The sequence below is a fragment of the Eucyclogobius newberryi genome, unplaced genomic scaffold, assembly GCF_026437365.1.
Source record: "Eucyclogobius newberryi isolate DKJ021-1_F unplaced genomic scaffold, fEucNew1.0.hap1 SCAF_759, whole genome shotgun sequence".
NCBI lineage: Eukaryota > Metazoa > Chordata > Actinopteri > Gobiiformes > Gobiidae > Eucyclogobius > Eucyclogobius newberryi.
In genome coordinates, this window is record NW_027316455.1 from 1 (window position 1) to 8,002 (window position 8,002).

At 42.9% G+C, this 8,002-nt stretch overlaps 1 long non-coding RNA gene across 1 annotated transcript; it reads right to left on the reverse strand.

Moving 5' to 3' along the window:
* Positions 1 to 114: 114 nt before the first annotated feature.
* LOC140350612 (uncharacterized) lies at positions 115 to 423 on the reverse strand. The gene is made up of 2 exons (XR_011925218.1): positions 322 to 423; positions 115 to 178 (listed from the first exon to the last, which is right to left on the reverse strand). It is a non-coding gene; the product is annotated as an uncharacterized lncRNA (long non-coding RNA).
* Between the last annotated feature and the right edge of the window lie 7,579 nt (positions 424 to 8,002).

The following is an 8,002-nucleotide window of genomic DNA, read 5'->3' on the forward strand; positions in this document are numbered from 1 at the left end:
TGCTTTAGTCCTGCTTTAGTCCTGCTTTAGTCCTGCTTTAGACCTGCTTTAGTCCTTAGTCGCTTTAGTCCTGCTTTAGTCCTGCTTTAGACCTGCTTTAGTCCTGCTTTAGACCTGCTTTAGTCCTGCTTTAGTCTGCTTTAGTCCTGCTTTAGACCTGCTTTAGTCTGCTTTAGTCCTGCTTTAGTCCTGCTTTAGTCCTGCTTTAGACCTGCTTTAGTCCTGCTTTAGACCTGCTTTAGTCCTGCTTTAGTCCTGCTTTAGTCCTGCTTTAGTCCTGCTTTAGTCCTGCTTTAGTCTGCTTTAGACCTGCTTTTAGACCTGCTTTAGTCCTGCTTTAGTCCTGCTTTAGTCTGCTTTAGTCCTGCTTTAGTCCTGCTTTAGTCCTGCTTTAGACCTGCTTTAGTCCTGCTTTAGACCTGCTTAGTCCCTAGCCTGCTTTAGACCTGCTTTAGTCCTGCTTTAGTCCTGCTTTAGTCCTGCTTTAGACCTGCTTTAGTCCTGCTTTAGACCTGCTTTAGACCTGCTTCTAGTCCTGCTTTAGTCCTGCTTTAGTCCTGCTTTAGTCCTGCTTAGTCCTGCTTTAGACCTGCTTTAGTCCTGGTTTAGACCTGCTTTAGACCTGCTTTAGACCTGCTTTAGACCTGCTTAAGACCTGCTTTAGTCCTGCTTTAGTCCTGCTTTAGTCCTGCTTTAGACCTGCTTTAGTCCTGGTTTAGTCCTGCTTTAGACCTGGTTTGGACCTGCTTTAGACCTGCTTTAGTCCTGCTTTAGACCTGCTTTAGTCCTGCTTTAGACCTGCTTTAGTCCTGGTTTAATTCTGGTTTAGTCCTGGTTTAGTGCTGGTTTAGTCCTGGTTTAGTCCTCGTTTAGTCCTGGTTTAATCCTGGTTTAGTCCTGTTTTAGTCCTGGTTTAGTTCTGGTTTAGTCTGGTTTAGTCCTGGTTTAGTGCTGGTTTGGTCCTGCTTTAGCCCTGGTTTTGTCCTGGTTTAATCCTGGTTTTAATTCTGGTTTAGTCCTGGTTTAGTGCTGGTTTAGTCCAGCTTTAGCCCTGGTATCGTCCTGATTTAGTCCTGGTCTAATCCTGGTTTAGTCCTGGTTTAGTCCTAATATAGTCCTGGTTTAGTCCTAGTTCAATCCTGGTTTAGTCCTGTTTTAGTCCTGGTTTAGTCCTGGTTTAGTGCTGGTTTAGTCCTGTTTTAGCCCTGGTTTCGTCCTGGTTTAGTCCTGGTTTAATCCAGGTATAGTCCTGGTTTAGTTCTGGTTTATTCCTGTTTTAGTCCTGTTTTAGTCCTGTTTTAGTCCTGTTTCAGTCCTGTTTTAGTCCTGGTTTAGTCCTGGTTTAGGGGTGTCTTCTGCTGTGTCCTGCAGAAGTTCTCTGACGACTCTGCCATCATCGGACTCATCACGGACGACGATGATGCGGAGTACAGAGGACTGGAGCAGGACTTTGTGGACTGGAGCAGGACTTTGTGGACTGGAGCAGGACTTTGTGGACTGGAGCAGGACTTTGTGGACTGGAAGGCCAACCAAGGAGATGGTGGTGGACTTCCACAGAGGCCACGCCCCCCTCACCAGTGAACATCTAGGGACGGGACAGGCCACGCCCCCCTCACCAGTGAACATCCAGGGACGGGACAGGCCACGCCCCCCTCACCAGTGAACATCCAGGGACGGGACAGGCCACGCCCCCCTCACCAGTGAACATCCAGGGACGGGACAGGCCACACCCCCCTCACCAGTGAACATCCAGGGACGGGACATTGAGAGAGTGACTCATACAAGGACCTGGTGTTCATCTGAACCACAAACTGGACTGGACTCATAACACAGACGCACTGTACAGGAAGAGCCAGAGTCGGCTCTACCTCCTGAGGAGACGAGACTCAGGTCTTCAGGAGTGACAGGGCCACTCCTGACAGGGCCGCTCCTGACAGGGCCGCTCCTGACAGGTCCACTCCTGAAGACCTTCTATGACTCTGTGGTGCATCAGCTCCTGTAGGTGTGGTCTGCTGGAGCAGCAGCATCACAGAGGGAGAGGAGGAGGCTGGACAAAGCTCCGTCCTGGGCTGTGCTCTGGACTCAGTGCAGGAGGTGGGGGACAGAAGGCTCCTGGGTAAACTCACATCTATGCTGGACCATGAGTGTCGCCCCCTGCAGGACACTCTGTCCCCTGCAGGACACTCTGTCCCCTGCAGGACACTCTGTCCGCTCTGGAGAGCAGCTTCAGTGACTGATCCACCCTCGCTGTGTGAAGGAGACGTTTCACATGTCTTTCCTTCTGCTGCTGTCACACTTTATAACAAACACTGTTAGAACTGAACATGTGTAACTGTATACTGCCATTATCATGTGCAATACTGCCATTATCATGTGCAATACTGCCATTATCATGTGCAATACTGTCATTATCATGTGCAATACTGCCATTATCATGTGCAATACTGTCATTATCATGTGCAATACTGCCATTATCATGTGCAATACTGTCATTATCATGTGCAATACTGCCATTATCATGTGCAATACTGTCATTATCATGTGCAATACTGCCATTATCATGTGCAATACTGTCATTATCATGTGCAATACTGCCATTATCATGTGCAATACTGTCATTATCATGTGCAATACTGCCATTATCATGTGCAATACTGTCATTATCATGTGCAATACTGCCATTATCATGTGCAATACTGTCATTATCATGTGCAATACTGCCATTATCATGTGCAATACTGTCATTATCATGTGCAATACTGCCATTACCATGTGCAATACTGTCAATATCATGTGCAATACTGCCATTATCATGTGCAATACTGCCATTATCATGTGCAATACTGCCATTATCATGTGCAATACTGCCATTATCATGTGCAATACTGTCATTATCATGTGCAATACTGCCATTATCATGTGCAATACTGTCATTATCATGTGCAATACTGCCATTATCATGTGCAATACTGTCATTATCATGTGCAATACTGTCATTATCATGAGCAATACTCTGACATTATGTCAATCATATTGGTGCAATATTCCCTGTCCATACAACTGCTGTAAATAAGAGTGTTACTTACTATTTTCTTATTTTCTTTTTTCTACTTTTAGAGCTCCTCTTTTAAGAGTGTTTTTCTTTTTTCTTCTATAAGTTCTCTGTTCTCTCACTTCTGTACCAACTTGTGTGGACTAATAAAGGCTTATCTCATCTTATCTCATCTTATCTCATCTTTATTCGTGCTTTAGTCGTCCATATTCTGACACTATGATGCATGAGCTCAAACTAATAACACACTTTGCAGCACATCATGTTCTCCACCGTGTCCTCCACCGTGTCCTCCACCATGTCCTCCACTGTGTCCTCCACCGTGTCCTCCACCATGTTCTCTACCCTGTCCTCCACTGTGTCCTCCACCGTGTCCTCCACCATGTTCTCTACCCTGTCCTCCACTGTGTCCTCCACCGTGTCCTCCACCATGTTCTCTACCCTGTCCTCCACTGTGTCCTCCACCGTGTCCTCCACCATGTTCTCTACCCTGTCCTCCACTGTGTCCTCCACCGTGTCCTCCACCGTGTCCTCCACCATGTCCTCCACCGTGTCCTCCACCATGTTCTCCACCGTGTCCTCCACCGTGTCCTCCACCATGTCCTCCACCGTGTCCTCCACTGTGTCCTCCACCGTGTCCTCCACCATGTTCTCTACCCTGTCCTCCACTGTGTCCTCCACCGTGTCCTCCACCGTGTCCTCCACCATGTCCTCCACCGTGTCCTCCACCGTGTCCTCCACCATGTCCTCCACCGTGTCCTCCACCATGTTCTCCACTGTGTCCTCCACCGTGTCCTCCACTGTGTCCTCCACCGTGTCCTCCACCGTGTCCTCCACCATGTCCTCCACCGTGTCCTCCACCATGTTCTCCACCGTGTCCTCCACCGTGTCCTCCACCGTGTCCTCCACCATGTTCTCTACCCTGTCCTCCACTGTGTCCTCCACCGTGTCCTCCACTGTGTCCTCCACCGTGTCCTCCACCCTGTCCTCACTATTACAGTCGGTTCCGTCACCTTTATTCAAACAAAAGTTACAGATGTGTTTCAGATTTGACCCTCGCGGCTTCTTTCGGGTTCAGAACCGGGCACCGCGTGGTTTTTCCATCGAGCCGTACATTATGTGCAATAAGCGCCTTGACCTTGACGAATAAAATCATGTTCAGTGACTTTATTGCACCTGTCACTCTCTAGTCTGCTGTTACCACGGATACTTCTGTTCTGCAGAGGATTCAGAACTACAAATTCACCAGTGGCAAAAACATCTCTGTCTCAACAAACTGAGGCGACGGTAGAGCAGAGTAATTGCCCTGTAACAGCGAGGTTTGTGGTTCAGTCTGACTGCTGTGAGTTATAATATAAACAGTTTAAAAAAGTCTAGCGGGGAAAAAAGAATGGGTGACAGAAATGAATATCTCGATAATAATTTGCTTTCTCTTGATAACGATGTTCAAACGATCATTTAATAATACATATAAATGTGCTCAAGTATTGCACAAAAAGTACAAACCACAAAAGTGCAGAAATATCCCATTTCTATTATTATTTATATTCTATAGGTGCTTTTCTTCTGATGTATCAAAGACGGTATGATATGTTATATTATCTTATGTTGTGTTGTCTTATGTTATGGTCAAACATGCAGGTAAATGAGCTCATCACTTCATTAGAAGACAAGCACATGCTGATATCAAAAGAAGACACAATTTAATTGACTTTATGACATTACACCACATGACCAGAGATGTCTATGTCTCTGTCTCTTTTTGATATATTCTTAACAGTTTTAATTATAGAGACACAATTTATTGACCTGTATTTAACCAGGAAAGTCCTTTTGTTCAGGCATTTATTATTATTATCATTTTAATTACTATGATTTATGACTATACTTTTGCACACCTCCCTAACAACAATTGTGACATTATCCATTTGCTGATACGTCTCTCACCTTGAGTAAGTTACAGTTCTGTTTAGCTGTGCATACCACTGAATTATAACCATCATTTATGTTTTTATTCGTTTGTATTGTGATTTTAATGCACATTTTCTTGTTCTGTAAAGTGCATTAAATTAAACGACATTGACCATCATTAAATAGAAACAGTGGGTTAAGATTCAACCTTCCAGTCGTTTGTAATGGAGTTTTGAATCCCTGGAGAGGTCGACGCCCCCAGGGCATTCAGACGCTAATCAGTTACACAGAGGAGAGAGAGTGAGCCAGGGACAATAGGAGGCTGATAGCCCATTAAAGGACTGATAGGAAACAAAGAGGTTAGTTTCTGGTGAAACTAATAACACCTTTTATCAGGAGCTCCCGCCCGGTGGGCAGGGCCTACTCTAGGATAAATATCTGAGTTCCTGGTCTTGATTCGCAGAATAGGAATGAAAAACAGAGTCCAGATTACTCCAACTGAATCTTCATCTACAAATACATAGAGTACAAACTGTATATATTTCTAGCCCCCACACTTTTCATATCTTTTAATAAAATATTTCCTTCCGAATTCCCAAAGCTGCACGATACAGCAGTTGTCAGCAGTTTGCATTGTGCGTTGTCTTTTCCCTCCTTCTATTCCCGGCAGATAAGAACCAGAAAACCTGTGGTGAGACGCAGCCGCACCAGATGTCTTTCATTGTGTGAGAGCTGTGAAATCGAAGTCTTAGCTCACTGCACGGTCCAGAGGCGGCGGCGGCGGTGAGCGGGCGTTATATGGGAAGCACTGGGCATCTCTGGAATACTGCAGTACTGAGAATCACAATATTAATGATTGGAATGGTCCACGTTTCACAGCTCAGTAAAACAAGGCTGCAACGAACCATTAGCTCAGTTGTCGACTAGTCAGAATCTGGATCAGAATCAGAAAAGCTTTATTGCCATTGTCAATGAACAAAATTCACAAACATAGGAACTTGTCTTGGTGATTCGATGCGACACAAAACGTACAAAAAGTCATTTGTGATGGAAATAGTCAGTCATTATGAAACTTTTTATACATTTTTAACCAAATAAAGGTTGAAATGTGGCGACTGAAGGCTTCTAGAAAGAGAACATTTATGAAAAAACAGCATTATTGAAAACACATCTTATAATTACACCAGATTTTCAATGTTTTTCACGTTTTAAATCATTCCGAGTGTCAATCATGGAGCACGTCTGGTTGTTTGTGAGGTTATTTTGGAGATTGCAGTTTGAAAGCACAAATATAACTCGGTGTATGTAGGGTAAGAAAGACTTCTGTAAATAATAGAGGAGTTTTTTTGGGGCGGGAGTCCTAAATGTTTCACCCTGACAAGAAAGAAGCAGGAATCCTTTTAAGCGTGTGAGTAAACCCGATGGACCACAGGCGACACCAGGCTAATTACACCCTAGCTCTGCCCATATTAGACGCTGCTGATTCTCATAATGCCATTTATATCTCCTCATTGCCCCGCCCCTTTCTCTTCCTCCACAAAAACAACCCGCCTCCCCTTCTCCTCCTCCTCCTCCTCCTCCTCCTCCTCCTCCTCCTCCCAAACCATGTAACATATTTTTAACTGTTTGTACTGTTGGGCCGCAATGATTAATAAACAAATCATGACTAGTCACCTCTAAAAATAGTGTATTGTGTAATCGTTCAATGCGGACAATGCAGATTATAAAACATTTTTTAGACCAAAGACAGTGTTATTATCACGTCAAAATATCAAAAAAGAATAAACAATCTATGGATATCATAAAAAGTATACTTTTCTTTGTCAATATTTTCTATCTCGAAGTCTTCAATCACCAGATTTCAGCCTTTATTTGGTTGATAAAGTATTTAAAATATGTGTAGAATAGAAATAATACTTTGACCTGTCGACTACTGGTCATCGAAAAATGAATCACTGACCAGTCGATTTCTAGAATAATCGTTTGGTAATTTATGACCAGTGGTTTTCAAACTTTTCACACCAGTACCGCCATATCAGGTCTAAACTATGTCCAAAAAAGGTCTAAAACTGGATTATTCTAGCTCTAAACTATGTCTAGAAGAGGTCTAAAACAGGATTATTCTAGGACTAATTAATGGCTAAAAGAGGTCTAAAACTGGATTATTCTAGCTCTAAACTATGACTAAAACTGGATTATTCTAGCTCCAAACTATGGGTAAAAGAGTTCTAAAACAGAATTATTCTAGGACTAAACTATGTCCAAAAGAGGTCTAAAACTGGATTATTCTAGCTCTAAACTATGTCTAGAAGAGGTCTAAAACAGGATTATTCTAGCTCTAAACTATGGCTAAAAGAGGTCTAGAGCAGATTTATTCTAGCTCCAAACTATGGCTAAAAGAGGTCTAAAACTGGATTATTCTAGCTCCAAACTATGGCTAAAAGAGGTCTAAAACAGAATTATTCTAGCTCTAAACTATGGCTAAAAGAGGTCTAAAACTGGATTATTCAAGATCTAAATTATGGCTAAAAGAGGTCTAAAACTGGATTATTCTAGCTCTAAACTATGACTAAAACTGGATTATTCTAGCTCCAAACTATGGCTAAAAGAGTTCTAAAACAGAATTATTCTAGCTCTAAACTATGTCTAGAAGAGGTCTAAAACAGGATTATTCTAGGACTAATTAATGGCTAAAAGAGGTCTAAAACTGGATTATTCTAGCTCTAAACTATGACTAAAACTGGATTATTCTAGCTCCAAACTATGGGTAAAAGAGTTCTAAAACAGAATTATTCTAGGACTAAACTATGTCCAAAAGAGGTCTAAAACTGGATTATTCTAGCTCTAAACTATGTCTAAAAGAGGTCTAAAACAGGATTATTCTAGCTCTAAACTATGTCTAGAAGAGGTCTAAAACAGGATTATTCTAGCTCTAAACTATGGCTAAAAGAGGTCTAGAGCAGATTTATTCTAGCTCCAAACTATGGCTAAAAGAGGTCTAAAACTGGATTATTCTAGCTCCAAACTATGGCTAAAAGA